Source organism: Thermobia domestica, chromosome 18 (genome assembly GCF_964235325.1).
Source record: "Thermobia domestica chromosome 18, izTheDome1.hap1.1, whole genome shotgun sequence".
In the NCBI taxonomy this organism is placed as follows: Eukaryota; Metazoa; Arthropoda; class Insecta; order Zygentoma; family Lepismatidae; genus Thermobia; species Thermobia domestica.
Window position 1 is genome coordinate 132,646,561 of NC_137471.1, and position 15,236 is coordinate 132,661,796.

Sequence of the window (15,236 nt, forward strand, 5' to 3'; positions counted from 1 at the left end):
GATTTGGACGGAATTTTCCCAACTTTTCCTGTTCACGCACGTTATGGGCCCCATGCATAGCACCTCTGGAAAGCTTATTTCATGCTGAAGAGAATGAACTATTAACCATAACTTTCCAATGAACAGGGTTGACGTGAACAGTGTTGATGCAATAGCTATTTCACTGCGCGTGTACGATTTTCTTTATACTAACAGGTTTAATGGGTCCCAGAGGCTTACTCCGTTCTTCATGGCACTTTTGTATGTATGTATGTATGTATGTATGTATGTATGTATGTATGTATGTATGTATGTATGTATGTATGTGTGTGTGTGTGTGTGTGTGTGTGTGTGTGTGTGTGTGTGTGTGTGTATGTGTGTGTGTGTGTGTGTGTGTAAATGTACATATCTGTGTTATTTTTATCGAATAAACTAGGTTTGATTCGGGTGTCCGGATGACAGGTTCATGTCTGTTCCTTCTCAGTTTGCTGCGCCCCTTGGACTGAACGCTGCATCACTCGAATATCAGTGACCCCACCCTTCCCCGCCAAGAATTTGTCGAGGTATCGTAAGACGAAAAGTCAGAAGAATATGGTACATGCGGAAGGTTTCATGCTTAACTCACTGAGAGTTTTCAATGTCATTTGCGCGGGTATTGTCGTTAAACGTGATTGTAAACTGTGGTTGGATTTCATGGAGTTCAACACCGTAACAATCTGCAGTGATGGAGAACTCCACCATAGATCAGGTGGAACTATACCAGGAATAACATCATCTAGGACTTTTGGAAACCGGCCTGGACTTTGATTAAGATTCAACACTGCCCTGTCCCTTTAGGTCAGCGTTTCCCAACCTTTTTCAACTTGCGGCACACTACGGGTGTTACTTGGATTCTCGCGGCACACTTTTGTAAATATAAAACACAGTGGCATTTTTCTGTGATTATTGATCTCTTCTTACAGAGAAGAAAGCTTTATCACTGTTTTTTTTATCGTGGTAAATCATTAGCCTTATTTTTCATTCTAATTTAAAAATAGAAAACAATTGCAATGAAATATTAGACTCAGGTTTTTAAAAATACACTTTCTTTTTAAAAACTGTATCCAACCTTTTACTAAGAAGGAAGATCACTAAATAACGGACGAACAAACAAATCTCTTTTACTTTTAAAACACAAATGTAGGTAATTTGTCGAAAGGATTGAATGATATTTTAAATTTTCAAGTTACAAAATAGTCTGCAATAATAAAGAAGCAATAATGGTCATAACAATGATAACCATTTTTTTTTCAACATTAGAAATATACAGAACAGTAACCTGGTATGAAACTTAAAATTGTAGTTTCATAGTTGAGGTTCATAGTAATGTGAAATACAAATATATATTTTCCCTACGTTTTGCAATTTGATTACTATAAAATTAATAATTTTTCGATTCTTCGCGGCACACCAGCGGCACATTCACGGCACACCGGCTGGGAAACGCTGCTTTAGGTTGTCATACCTATTTTTTTTTTTTTAACCAAAAGTGACAATCTTATACAGAAAAGTTTCCCATATATTCTTTACACTAAGAGAGCTGAACACCCCTAGACGGTGATCTTTGATTTCTTTATTTAAAGTTTAGCACCACAGCTTTACACGGGATCCGAACCAGTTTTGCCAGATTGGCTACAAGCAGGGCCGCATTAAGGAAGGCTTAGGGGACTATAGCCCATGGCCTTCAGGTGGACAGGGGTCTCCATTTTGACCAAAATCTCAACTGGCTATATATAAAAAATCATAAAGATACATTCATGATCATAAAATAAAATATTACCAAGAATACGAAATATATTCCCTTAGCTTTCCTACTGTACTTTCACAGAAGTGTATTAGGCGAAGTCAATAGTAGCCACCATTGGCGTCTCTGGCATGTAAACTTTGGGGGGGGACATCAAAGGAAATGATCTAACTGCTAATGAGTATCTAAATAAATTAAATTAAAATAAAATATTGAATATTTCGTATTTCAAAATATTGGGGGGGACGAGTCCCCCGTCCCCCCAACAGAGACGCCCATGGTAGCCACATATTTTTCCTAGCCTCGAGCCTCCAGATGGGTTAATCCAGCCCTGGCTACAAGTAACGGACTGGACGATTTTTTTAAGTGCCCTTGCTAGCAAAATTTCCAATTTGCCTACACACTACTTTTTGGGCTACTTTAATAATATGCAGGCTTTAACTCCTAAGAATACACTACTTTTTTATGTGTAAAATCACAAATTATTAGTTTTATACTGTATCTACGAAACTTTTTAACTTTTTTAACGAAATAAGGCTCAAATTGAAGAGCAGCGCGTGTTCCGGTTGCAAAAGCCGTCCGCTGTCGTTGATGCTAGGTGACATTTTAGATATGATATTTAGTAATAATCCATTGCACAGTGCAGTTCTATTTGCACTGATGTAATATGGTGTTTGTCCTAACAGATCACCGTCTATAATCCGAAACTGCTGTCGCCACCTGACCATTGCCAATTCAGATATCTTACATCTGACATTTTTTATGTTTGGACTACAAATAGTTAAAATCCGCTAGTTTTGGAGCGCAACCTTGCTACTTTTTAATCTTCAGGTTCGGTAACATTGATTCGAGCCACATGAGCTCCCACCAGAAATCGAACCTGGGCCTCCCACGCTAAAGGTGCATATGCTAACCATATAATTATGAGGAAATCCTTAGACGGTGGTTCCTGTTGGATGGTTTCAGTTCATGTGACACTCATGTATCCAACATTTTCACCTTACCGATTGCACAGAACCGCCGAACGATAATGGTATATATGGTGTATGCCTAAAGAACCGCCCAACGATAGTTTTTTTTTTATTTTTTTAAATAGCCTCCACTTTCCCCTGCCTTGGCCGATTTCTTACGGTTTTATTAATGGCAGACGTTACTTGCCTCCTGCCTTTGTCTCCTATCTGATACTTTCTTATCTCTTTCTATCTCTCTCTCATTCTTTCCGTAATTTTTTTATACCTTAGCAGGTTGAGATGAGGCATTTTTTTTTATTAGCATGGTGCCTAATATTTATACCATGCCCTTTTCCTCTATTTTATTGTATTATTATTTTTTAAAATTTTCTTTATTTCATTTTTTTTTACAAGAAAAGAAAAGCTGTAGATAGATTAATACACTAAAGAAGAGGAACATAGATTAATACACTAAATTGTCTAAAAGTAAACATTTTTCCTCTTTTTCATCAACGATAGTGATATGGTGTATGCCTAAAGAACTGCCGAACGACAAGGTGGTATGGTGTATGCCTAAAGAACCACCGAATGATTGTGGTATGGTGTATACCTAACTCGTCTGCAATGTCACGAACTCTTTTCCGAGGGTCCACTTCCATGGTGTTCCTATGAAGCTTATCTGAACATGTTGGTCGGTATCCATGGAACTGTCAGACGAAAAGTGACAAACCAATTACGTATGGTTCGTTCATTCGTCATTTCTAGCTCAAATGCACTGTTAATATATATATATATATATATATATATATATATATATATATATATATATATATATATATATATTTGCCTTGTCGTGCAGAATGTTCCAGTATGAAGTCGTACTGATAAATCACTCATAATTGTGTGATTTCCATGGTGTATTTTCATATAAGCCTGTTAAACAACTCACTGTCTCCTGACTATCTGGGTATCCCGCGTTTGTTTGCTGGATCTGTACAAAGTTTGTGACTTTAGACGCGTGACTTTAGTTCCATTCCTGTGCCGTGTTGCTGAGGTGAGCTTCCTGCCAGATGTCAAAATTGAATATTTTATTCGCACCAACCTAGTATTAGTGGGAAGTAATTTAGAAAGTCATACTTAATTTATCCAACAGTACGGGCCTGGGATGTCTTTTGTCATTTCCTTCGACGGAGCAACGTAGGGGAGGAGGAGGAGGGGGAAATGTATGTACAAAAATCAATAAATATAAAAATAAAAGTGACTATGTTTGCAAGTTAATAACTCTTGAACCACCAGATCGATCTGAATCAAATTTTCAACGTAGATGAGGTTCAAGCCTGGGAAGTTTTTTGTCCTTTCATTTTGACGGTAGATCTTAGAGGAGGGGGAAGAAAGGAGGAGAAATATATGGAAATGAATAAAACTCAATAACTCCTGAAACATCCGACCGATCTCGATCAAACTTTAAACATAGATAAGGTTCGGCTCTGGGATGTTTTCGTCATTTCACTTTTACGGTTCAAGGTAGGGGAGGGGGAGAGGGGATATATATATATATACTAAAAAAATAAAAATAAAAGTGACTGTCTTTGTAACTTCATCACACTTAAATCACCTGACTGATCTTAACCAAATTTTCAACATAGATGAGGTTCAGACCTATGGTGTTTTTTTATCAAATCACTTTTACGGTAGAATTTAGGGGAGAGGGAAGAGAGGGGAGAGATCTATAAAAATTAATTAAACTTAATAACTCTTGAAACACCCACCGATTTCGATCAAATTTTCAACATAGATAGGGTTGGAGCTTGGAAGACGATAGAGCCTAGGGAAGGGGGAAAGGAGTGGGAGATTTATATATAAAAATAAATAAAACTTAACTCTTGAACCACCAGCAAATTTTCAACAGAGATGGCGTTTGCGCCTGGGATAATACTTTTCATCTAACTTTGACGGTGCAACGTAGGGAAGGGGGAGGGGAGGTATTTTATATGTAAAAAATAAAAATGAAAATAATTGTCTTTGTGACTTCATCATTCTTGAACTACCCTAACGATCTTGATCAAATTTTCAACATAGATGAGGTTCGGGCGTGGGATGGTATTTATATATTCACTTTGACAATAAAACTTAGGGGAGGGAGAGGGCAAAGTTAAAAAAATAAATAAAACTTAATAACTCTTGAAGCAAACGATCAATCTCGATCAAATTTTTAACATAAATGGGGTTCGGGCCTGAGATGTTTTTTATCATTTCACTTTGACGGTAGAACTTAGGGGGGGATAGGAGGGGCAGATATACAAAAATAAATAAAACTTAATAACTCTTGAACCATTTGACTAACCTCAATCAAATTTACAACCTAGATGAAGTTTAAACCTGAGATGGGTTTTGTCATATCACTTTGAAGGTGGGGGACGGGAGAGATTTAAAAATGATCGAAAATAGCCGATATTAGTGTCGAATCCATAATTTACAGGATCGCTGAGTTGAACAATGGCACTTCTGATGCCCTTTAAGTCCAAATTCAGCCCTGCAACTTTGTGGGAGGATCCAAGTGGGGGATATATATATACAGTGGCGGATCCAAGGGGAGGGCTATAGGGGCTATAGCCCCCCTTGACGCTCAGGTATACACTGGATAAAATGGGCTTCAATCCTGCTTTACACTGGATAAAACGGCAAAATATGGTTTAGCCCCTCCCTTGATCATATCCTGGATCCGCCCCTGTATATATATATATATATATATATATATAATGATCGAAATGACCAATATCAGTGTCGAATTCATAGTTTTCGGGATCGCTGAGATGAAGAATGACACTTCGAATGCCGTGACCTGCGACATGAGGAGAGGAGGGGGATATATAAAAATAATTGAAAATGACCGATATCAAAGAGCGCTTTAGTAATAGAAAAAATAACTGAATAACGGAACATATTAATAGTTTTTTTTTAATTTAACCGAGCAAGGTGGATAATTGATACTAGTTTGTAATAAAGATTAAAAGAGCAACTTTTCAGGGATTTGATCAACGGGGGGTACGAAATTTGAATCTCAAGGAGAGCTATAGTCATAATTTGGAATTTCTTTTTAGAGTCGGATCTTCCAGTTTGCTCACAGAAGTGTTATCATGGGTATGAAATGGTACAAAATTGCAGCCCTAAACGATAACAAATACTTGTTTCTTATTCGCTAAAGTTGGATAATGTCAACGAATACTTGTTTGTGATTGGTCAAATATTTCTTCACATTATGTAATCAGAATGTTTCTCTAATTTAGGAATGATTTTATAAATTGCTTTCCATTAATGGATGATATGAACATTCATTTTGAAATTAAAATAAAATTTACTTTTTCTGTTAGTAGGAACACACGTAGGGAATAGGTATATTATATTTTCTAACTAATTGTCATGAAATTAATAAAATAACATAAACAAAACATACGAAGAAAGCTTTCTGAATATGAGTCGACATACAACACATACTGTCGCATTTAAAGAACAAAATCTGAACTTTTGCTCTTATATTTAAAAGCACACTTGGTACTGTAGTGTACGGCTCCTTAGAATAGTTTTTGTTGTAAAAATTATATTCCAATGAACGTTTGCAAGTATTTGGACTTGAGATAAAAGCACAGGTGCAAGATGCTAACAATAGAAACATAAGGTGAGGTCCAGTCTGATGACATTTGACGTTATGACATGTCTAACCATTGCGAGTTATCTCCACTTTCTATACATCAACTTCTAAATAATAATAATAATAATAATAATAATAATAATAATAATAATAATAATAATAATAATAATAATAATAATAATAATAATAATAATAATAATAATAATAATAACAAAGTTGTTACTGGCAATGGCCGTTAATGAACGCTAGTAGCGAGAAGTGCACTAGTGCCGAAAAAATTATTGTGAAATAATTTCTAATTATTATTTAAACAATTGCTTTAGATTCTCCCTGAGTTCTTGTAAGTAAACTACATAAAAAAGAACAACATTACTCTCAAATAAAATATATTCATCAAACTTTATTTTTCAATCATTATTTTAATTGAATCATACTAAGATGAAATGTTTCTGTTCGCAAACTACTGGTAGCCATGTATTAAATCAGTGAAGCTTGATTTATTAATTCTCCTCTCCCCCAAATGGTCAGAGGGTAACATTTCTTTTGTTTCCACACAAACATATCATTCACCATATCCTTGGCAATTCTGAGAAAATGTGTGTCTTTAGAGAATCATAAATTTCGTGACAGTTTTGAGAGGGCAACAACTACACCCTTCTTCCATGGGCGCAAATGACGTGGGCGCAAGTGACGCTACACCAGGGTTCATATTGAATTGAATAGAACTGAACTGAACTTAACAGCTCCACATGGTCTTAACTGACGCACTTGAACAGGAATTATCTTCATGTCAGCAAATTACGTGGGCGTAAGTGACGCTACACCAGGGTTCATATTGAATTGAATAGAACTGAACTGAACTTAACAGCTCCACATGGTCGTAACTGACGCACTTGAACAGGAATTATCTTTATGGCAGCAAATGACGTGGGCGCAAGTGACGCTACACCAGGGTTCATATTGAATTGAATAGAACTGAACTGAACAGCTGCACATGGTCGTAACCGACGCACTTGAACAGGAATTATCTTCATGGCGGCAAATGACGTGGGCGTAAGTGAGGCAACACCAAGTTATTAAACATTTATTTTATTTAAAGTATGACCAAAATCTATTGAGTCGTGTTTGAGAAAATCATCTAAAAAGCAGTAATTTTGAAGAGTAAACTACCCCTTAAGAGAGAAATGTGTTACATTACAGTATAAGTTTATTATTGAATTTTTGATGTATGATATATAAACAAAATCGTTAGAACCGTTTCGAAAAAATAGCATTTCATTTAGTGAATTACCCTTATTTTTGGGGATAGGAAGAAAATTCGAAACTTCCGTATGGAGAACATTAGAAACCTTTGTGTTTAAAACCTTATCTTCCATTGTCGATCGAAAGTGAAGACCCAATGTTGGGTTCACCCTTATTACCCAGAATGTCTCAATGCATACAACGCTTAGATATCAGCAGATGTGTAAAGAGACGTTCTATAATATTGACTAATTTATAAAATTGAAATAATATTTTAAACGTTTTACAACACAGACAACGTAAAACAATTTAAGCTGGAAACTGCCACAGTAAAAAATCTCTAAGCACTTTTTTAAATTTTGTTTAAGAAGTGCCACACCCTCTTTTAGTTTAGGTACACACCCAGTGAGAAGTAAATGACATAATTCACCTAAATAAAAACACACAAACTCCATTGCTGCCTACACAGTTCTATCTAAACTTGTCTCAACTTCCTAACATTGATAGAAAATGAAACACGGTTTGAAATACATTTTGCAGGTCTACGGACCAGCGAATTAAATCTACGGTACTCTATTGTGGTTAAATGGTTTACGCGTCTTCGGTGCTGGAGACCCAGGTTCGATTATCAGTGGCAGTTTATGCGGTTCAGACCCCATCTTAAGTCTTAGATCCAAATCTTATGTAGCCTCGGTGTCTAATGGGACGGTAAACTCCAAACCAACAAACAAATTAAATGTACGGATTTCAATATTAACTTATCTATAATTAATTGTTTGTTATTTGTACTTTATGATCAGCGGGGGGGAGGGGAGGTCAATTGCTCCCTCTGGCTTTTTTCATGTGGTTCGATTCTTTGAAATAGATCTACATCTCGAAATCTATACATATAAAAATAAAAGTGACAATATTTGTGACTGACAGCTCTTGAACCACTCAACCGATCTCGATCAAATTTTCAACATAGATGAAGTTTGAGCCTGAGATTGTTTTTATCATTTTACTTTGCCGGTGCAACTTAGGGGAGGGATAGGTGTATTTATATAAATATGATCGAAAATGACCGATATTAGTGTCGAATCCATAGTTTTCGGGGTCGCTGAGATGAACAGTGACACTACCGATGCCGTTTAAATCCAATTTTAACTCTTCAATTTTGGGGTTATATATATATATATATATATATATATATATATATATATATATATATATATATACAGGGGCAAAAGTGGGTCTGAAAAGGTAGGGAGATGGTAGGTAGCATGACGTTAAGCCGTCACCCTGTTTATCTTTGCCCATTGTAATTTTTTTAGGAATTGGGGGACTCCATACATATTTTTTGGAAGCCGCGTTCTCCCGCACTTTTACCCCTATACACACACACACACACACACACATATAATATATATATATATATATATATATATATATATATATATATATATATATATATATATATATATATATATATATATATATATATGTATGTGTGTGTGTGTGTGTGTGTGTGTAATCGAAAATGACAAATATTAATGTCGAATTCATAGTTTTTGTGGTCTCTAAGTTGATTGGTGACAGTTTTGGTTCCATTTATGTCCAAAATGAAATGTATTCTCCCTGTGCGAAAAACTGGCATTATGCTAGTACTTTATACTCACGTAATTACATGTTATATTTACTTACTTACTTATTTAGTATACCATAAGAGGGGGTACTTTGCACATCAGGGGTTACTTTGCACAAAATATGAAAAGACTTTCTCAGTCCTCTGTCGGTAAAACAATGAACTGTAAAGAGGAAGTTTCAACTGCCACCGTGAGATAGAACATCTAATTGTATTTGGCTATAATGTTGGGGGTTAACATCAGTTCTAATTACCCGGAGGGTTTGTTCACGGGCGTCTCTGGAGGAGGGTACGAGGGGGACACGTCCGCCCCAATAATTTGAAGTACAAAATATTCAATATTTTATTCTAATTTAATTATTTACTAACGATAGAATAACATATAAATAATAATAATTTTTTTATTTGGAATATAATATTCAGGCTTTGAAACGATTATAACAGAGTTCTTTATATATCTCAGAGGATCCGTGAAGGTAAGCAGAAGGGTAAAAATGGAGTCGAAGATAATAAACAGGTTAGACTGGGAAGTACCATTTAAATCAATTTCTTTGATGTCCCCCCCAAATTTTACACGCCAGAGACGCCAGTGGGTTCGTTGTTGTAGAGGTATGGAAAGCAGTCACTGTAAAGGCCGCCAAAATTTGAAAGATATCATCTATAAGAATTTCCGTCAAAGTTAACTCAGTTTCGTAGAATACTACTGTGTATAATACGACTTCGATGCATTATTTGAAATTGAAATGTGAAGTGTTTTAAAGTCATAAAGAAAGTAAAACTTGGAGAAGATGATTTCAGCCTCTAATTGGGGTTACTTTGCACGGGTCCAAAATACCGCTTAGATAGGAAATTATTGCTACTGGAACCTCCTACATTCTAAATTTAGGTAAATTTCCTACTTAGGAAGGTACCGGAATGAATTTCTTGTTATAAAATAAATTATGAACAGTGGCGGATCTAGAAAAATAGTTTGAGAAGAGCTTCACTCACAAAGGCTTTGTCTTTTTTAGAAATCACTAGACTTTTTGTGGGCTTGGGATTGAAGGTTATACGCATAGGAAGACTAATATTAGATATTTTTAAAAAGAAATCATGTAGTTTGGGTGGACCAGTACACCTCATTCTCATATCAATATTTGCAGACTGCATGGTGTTTTGTGTAGAAAGTAAAATGTATAAATACTTAAGGGAAAACGTTGCACAGAAAAGTTGTGTTCGTATGTCGAACATACTTTTTTGTATGTTGTGCAAAGTAACTCCACCTATGGGGTTACTTTGCACCAAAGTTTATATTTCAATAACTATGGTCGTACTGAATGCTTACTAATGAACTTGCACTAATGTTTTTCTTATATATCTAGATATTATATGTTTAAAATACAGTGTTCTAAATCATTACATTTGTAAGTTACATGTGATTTTCTTTAAAATTCCTTAAATCTTGGGCAAAGTACCTCGTCTTACGATATTTACTGCGGTTAATGAAGTTGTACAGTGTGCGTCAATAATAATTGTGTTACATGAAGTATTATATCAATCAAAATGTGTATTAATATGTATTATTCTTTTTTTCTAATAGAGTAAATCTGCATTTTACTTCAATCTACAAGAAAGTGCCGTAAGTCTTGCAATATTCTGGTACACGCAGGGCCGGCCTTAGATGGTGCGGGGCCCGATTGGGGATATTTTGCCGGGCCCCAGGTTTACAACTATCTTGCACCAAGGTCTGTAGAACTAATATATATATATTACAGAGTTTTATTTGTAAAAATACAGAAATAAAGGTGCCGGTTCGCTGGAGCCTCAAATTCATAATGATTAATAAGCTGCATACCTTTCATCGTATTATTATTATTATTATTATTATTATTATTATTATTATTATTATTATTATTATTATTATTATTATTATTATTATTATTAATAATAATAATAATAATAATAATAATGTCCAGCAGTATATCAGTGCAGTCTTGTAACTAAAAGCTCTTACTTAGGATCAAGATGCTTTCAAAATCTCTGATTCTTATTCTTAATTTTGTAATACAATAAACGCAATGATAATCACTATTTGTTAGTGACTTGTTTCTTGCTATTTTCTCTTTTTGTAATTGGGCGAAAGTAAGCTGCTACTGTTTGTTCTCAAAAGGCATGAAGAGTTCCACAAATACTGAATTTCAATAACAACACACTCTTCATTGTTCACATAATGTTCTTCAGAATAGTAATCATACTACCAAAATGTTCTACAAACCTCTACTAAATTAATGGACAAACTTTGCGAAAAGTATCTAAGGGATGTTTTCAATTAATCTTCTTCCTAATAATGAATGAAAATAATTAATTGGATACATTAAAATAGGAACTGAGCAAAGACTCAGCACAGACTGCGGAGAAAGTACAGAGGTGGAGTCCCAACAGAATTTCTGTACTGGTTTCCAGTTTAGTCGAACTTCAGCGACACACAAATTTGTTAAAATTATTTCGTTATGGGAGGTCAGTCTTTTCAGATAAAAAAATCAGGTCGGTTCAGAGCCTTTATGCTTTATATTACCGTGCAGAAAAGGAATTTGAAGAAGGAGGTGTGAAGATGTGCCAGCGAGCGAGAGACAGAAGGCCCCAAATATTTCTAGTCCCTGAATACAGAACTGACTTCAAGAAAAAAAAACAAAGATTCGCGACTCTTTCTTTAGAAAGAGGCAAAAAAAAAAAAAAAAAACAATAAAAACTCTGATATTCAATAAACTATTTATATATTTACTATTTGGTATTTTCGAAGTTTCTCGTCAACCTCTTTTTAAGACAGAAGAGGAAACATTCCGTTTTTATTAAAAAGATGCCAGTACACCGTGCCGTTGCGTACCATCAGAAATAAGACACAATATAGTGGTTACTGTGTACGTCTATGGTGTATATAGTCTCGATCCTGTTACTAAAGGCATACTTGAAAATGAATGAATAAGAAAATGAATTCATCTTCATTGTTTCAGTCACACTCAATGATAGGCCTATACGATAATCTTTTACCTGATGTTTTATTCACATTCTACTGCTCTTTATCCTATTCTTTCAAAAATCAGTGATTTCATATTTGAGATACATTGTTTATATATTGATCACTAAAACTTACCTCAATTATATTTTAATGATATAATAATCGTTAATACCAATCAACTGTGTTCTCAGCACGAAAACGCACTCGAGTCATACCCTCTCTTATTCTGTGTGTGTTTCAAGTTCGAAAATTGCATTTTGTTTGTAAAACAGAACAAGGGATGAAAAACAAAAACACATTTACCGACACCGGGAGGAAGTAGATATCTATTTGAGGGTATGCTTGTCATGGCTACCATCTTGAAGTCGGCCATCTTGTATCTCGCTCGATTTTTTTTAAATAGGAAGGTTGTCATGTAACATATCAAATTGGGCTAGAATTTTACGAGAAATACAATGGTGAAGTCTATGTTTCCATAAGTTTATATTTATAAGACATAATGAAATGCATACTGATATGAATTAATCGGTTTAAAGATTTCTTAACAGCTGTATCTTTTTAAAAAGAATTCAAGCCAGGGAAACCTAATGTACGCCAGTAAGAACATCGTAGGTAGCTACTTATGAAAGGTATAATCAGCTTGAAATCCTTATCGACTACAGACAAAATGAAATGTTGATGAGACGATGACAAACCTTAAGAAACTGATGGAAAATGGATGACATATTTTCCATTAGATGGAAGGCAAACTTTCATAAGCAGCCACCTTCGGTTTTTCTGGCTTGATTTTAAAAAATCCACGGGATTTTACGCAGGAGAGGGCAAAGTTTGTCCTTTGGTTTTGTATTTTTAACATAGCTATAGTAAGAGAAAAGATATGCAATGAAGTCGCACTGAGGCCGATTTATTTGATATCATCTCGGTATTCAAGGTGGTATCACATGACATGATCAATAAGAACGCCAGGAACTTTTACGTAGTGAGGTCTCAAAATAAAAGAGAGTGTGCACCCAGAATAATGATATACATTTTCACACAAACTCAAAGAACATCATGGGCCTTATGCAGATTCGTTCTGACGCGTGATTAGTGCCTACTGAAGAGTTGGACTAACATATGTTTCCTGGAGTAGTCAGGTCTTTAGTATGACTCTAATCATGTATCAAAACGACTCTGCATAAGGCGGCATATTTTTACGCCCAGGTGTGTGTATAAGAAAATTTGAGAGAGTGTTAGGGATGTTGGGAGTGTGCACAATACTCCCTGGACATAATGGGCCTTATGCAGATTCATTCTGACGCGTGATTAGTGTCATACTAAAGAGTTCGACTAACATGTTTCCTGCAGTAGCCGGGCTTTTAGTATGACGCTAATCATACGACAAAACGACTCTGCATAAGGCGGAATATCCATTTTTACAACAGAAGTTTTGAACGTAAAAAAATAAAGAAACTACTGCAGCATTAAGTTCAGAAAATATTAGCTTATACTCTGAAATGTAATACAAACTATTCATTTACTTGTTAGGGAGAAACCATACTCTCTCTTCTGGAGTCCATGGATATACCCGTATTGCAATATGTTGTTCTGGGTACTTCATAACCGACAGTAGCAGAGCCATCTTAACGGTATTATAGAAACTTGGTTGGGGGCCTCGCGAGCAGAATGGCATGTATTAATTACATGTATTGTTAGCAAAATTTAGTCATATGGACTACAACACACTTGTTTGCTCTGGAACCTAATATGCGGCACTGAAAAGTATATCTAGACTGGAGAGTAGAGTAGTGGGCACTAGCGTGGGGCCTCCTTAGGCGCGGGGCCCGATTCGGAGCAATCGGTCCAATCGGCTTAAAATCGGCCCTGGCTACACGATATACCTGTCTTTATCAGGGGATGATCCGATCTTTGTTTATAATATGTTATGCTTGGTTTTTCTTAGCTATTTTCTTATTTACAAGGATTTTATTTTTATTGTAGGCTACTAGATCATCATCAAAGGTATTCTGTTCTTACTGGCAGGTCACTTGCAGCAGCTAAGAAGCTTCCATGTTCCACGGTCCTCCGCTAACCTCTTCGTCTTCACGTATGATATTTCTGCTTTTATATCATCCATTAATTGATTAATTGTAGTCTCCTTCGCCCCCTGCCTCTCTTTGCCCCAACATACCCTCTAGAACGTCCCTCATGATACAATTTTTTCTTAGGCAATGTCCCAACCAGTTTCTCTTCCTCTTCTTAACAATATCTAAAAGTTTTCTTTTCTTCCCCAGCATTTTTAACACCCACTCATTGGTTTTCCGCTCGACCCAACTATTTCTTTCCATTCTTCTCCACACCTACTTTTTGAAGGCTTCCAGTCCACACGAAGCATTTTTTGAGTCTTTTTCTCAACTCTGTATTCAAGATCCCACAAAACAGACTTTTCTTCCTCCTAAAGGCTTCTTTTACCATTCCTATCCTTGCTTTTATTTCACTTTCGCACTTCATGTCATTACTAAGAATACTACCCAGATATCGAAAACTATTGTTCTATTTGCTCCCCTCCCACTTTTACATTTGACACAGACCTCTTCGTTCCAATCACCATGGTTTTTGTCTTTCTAACATTTATTTTCATCCCATATTCTTCAAAGCCGATTCTCAGGTTTTCTAACATTTTATTAATTTGCTTTTCAGATTCTGCAACAAGCGCCATATCGTCTGCAAGTCTTATGCATCTAATCATTCTACCTCCTACCGAAATACCATCATCATCATGTAAAATCTTTTTCACTATCTCTTCTAGATAGACATTAAATAATATTGGCGAGAGGCAGCATCCTTGTCGAACTCCCCTTCCAATTGCACTCTCTTCGGTCAATTCTTCCCTTATTCTAGCATTTACTTGTTGGTTCATGTATAAGTTTCTATGAGTCTTTGATCTTTCCGTTCCAACCCTATCTTCTTTAGAACTCCCAACAACAATTCCCAATTAACGCGGTCAAAAGCCTTTTCTAGATCAATAAACACAA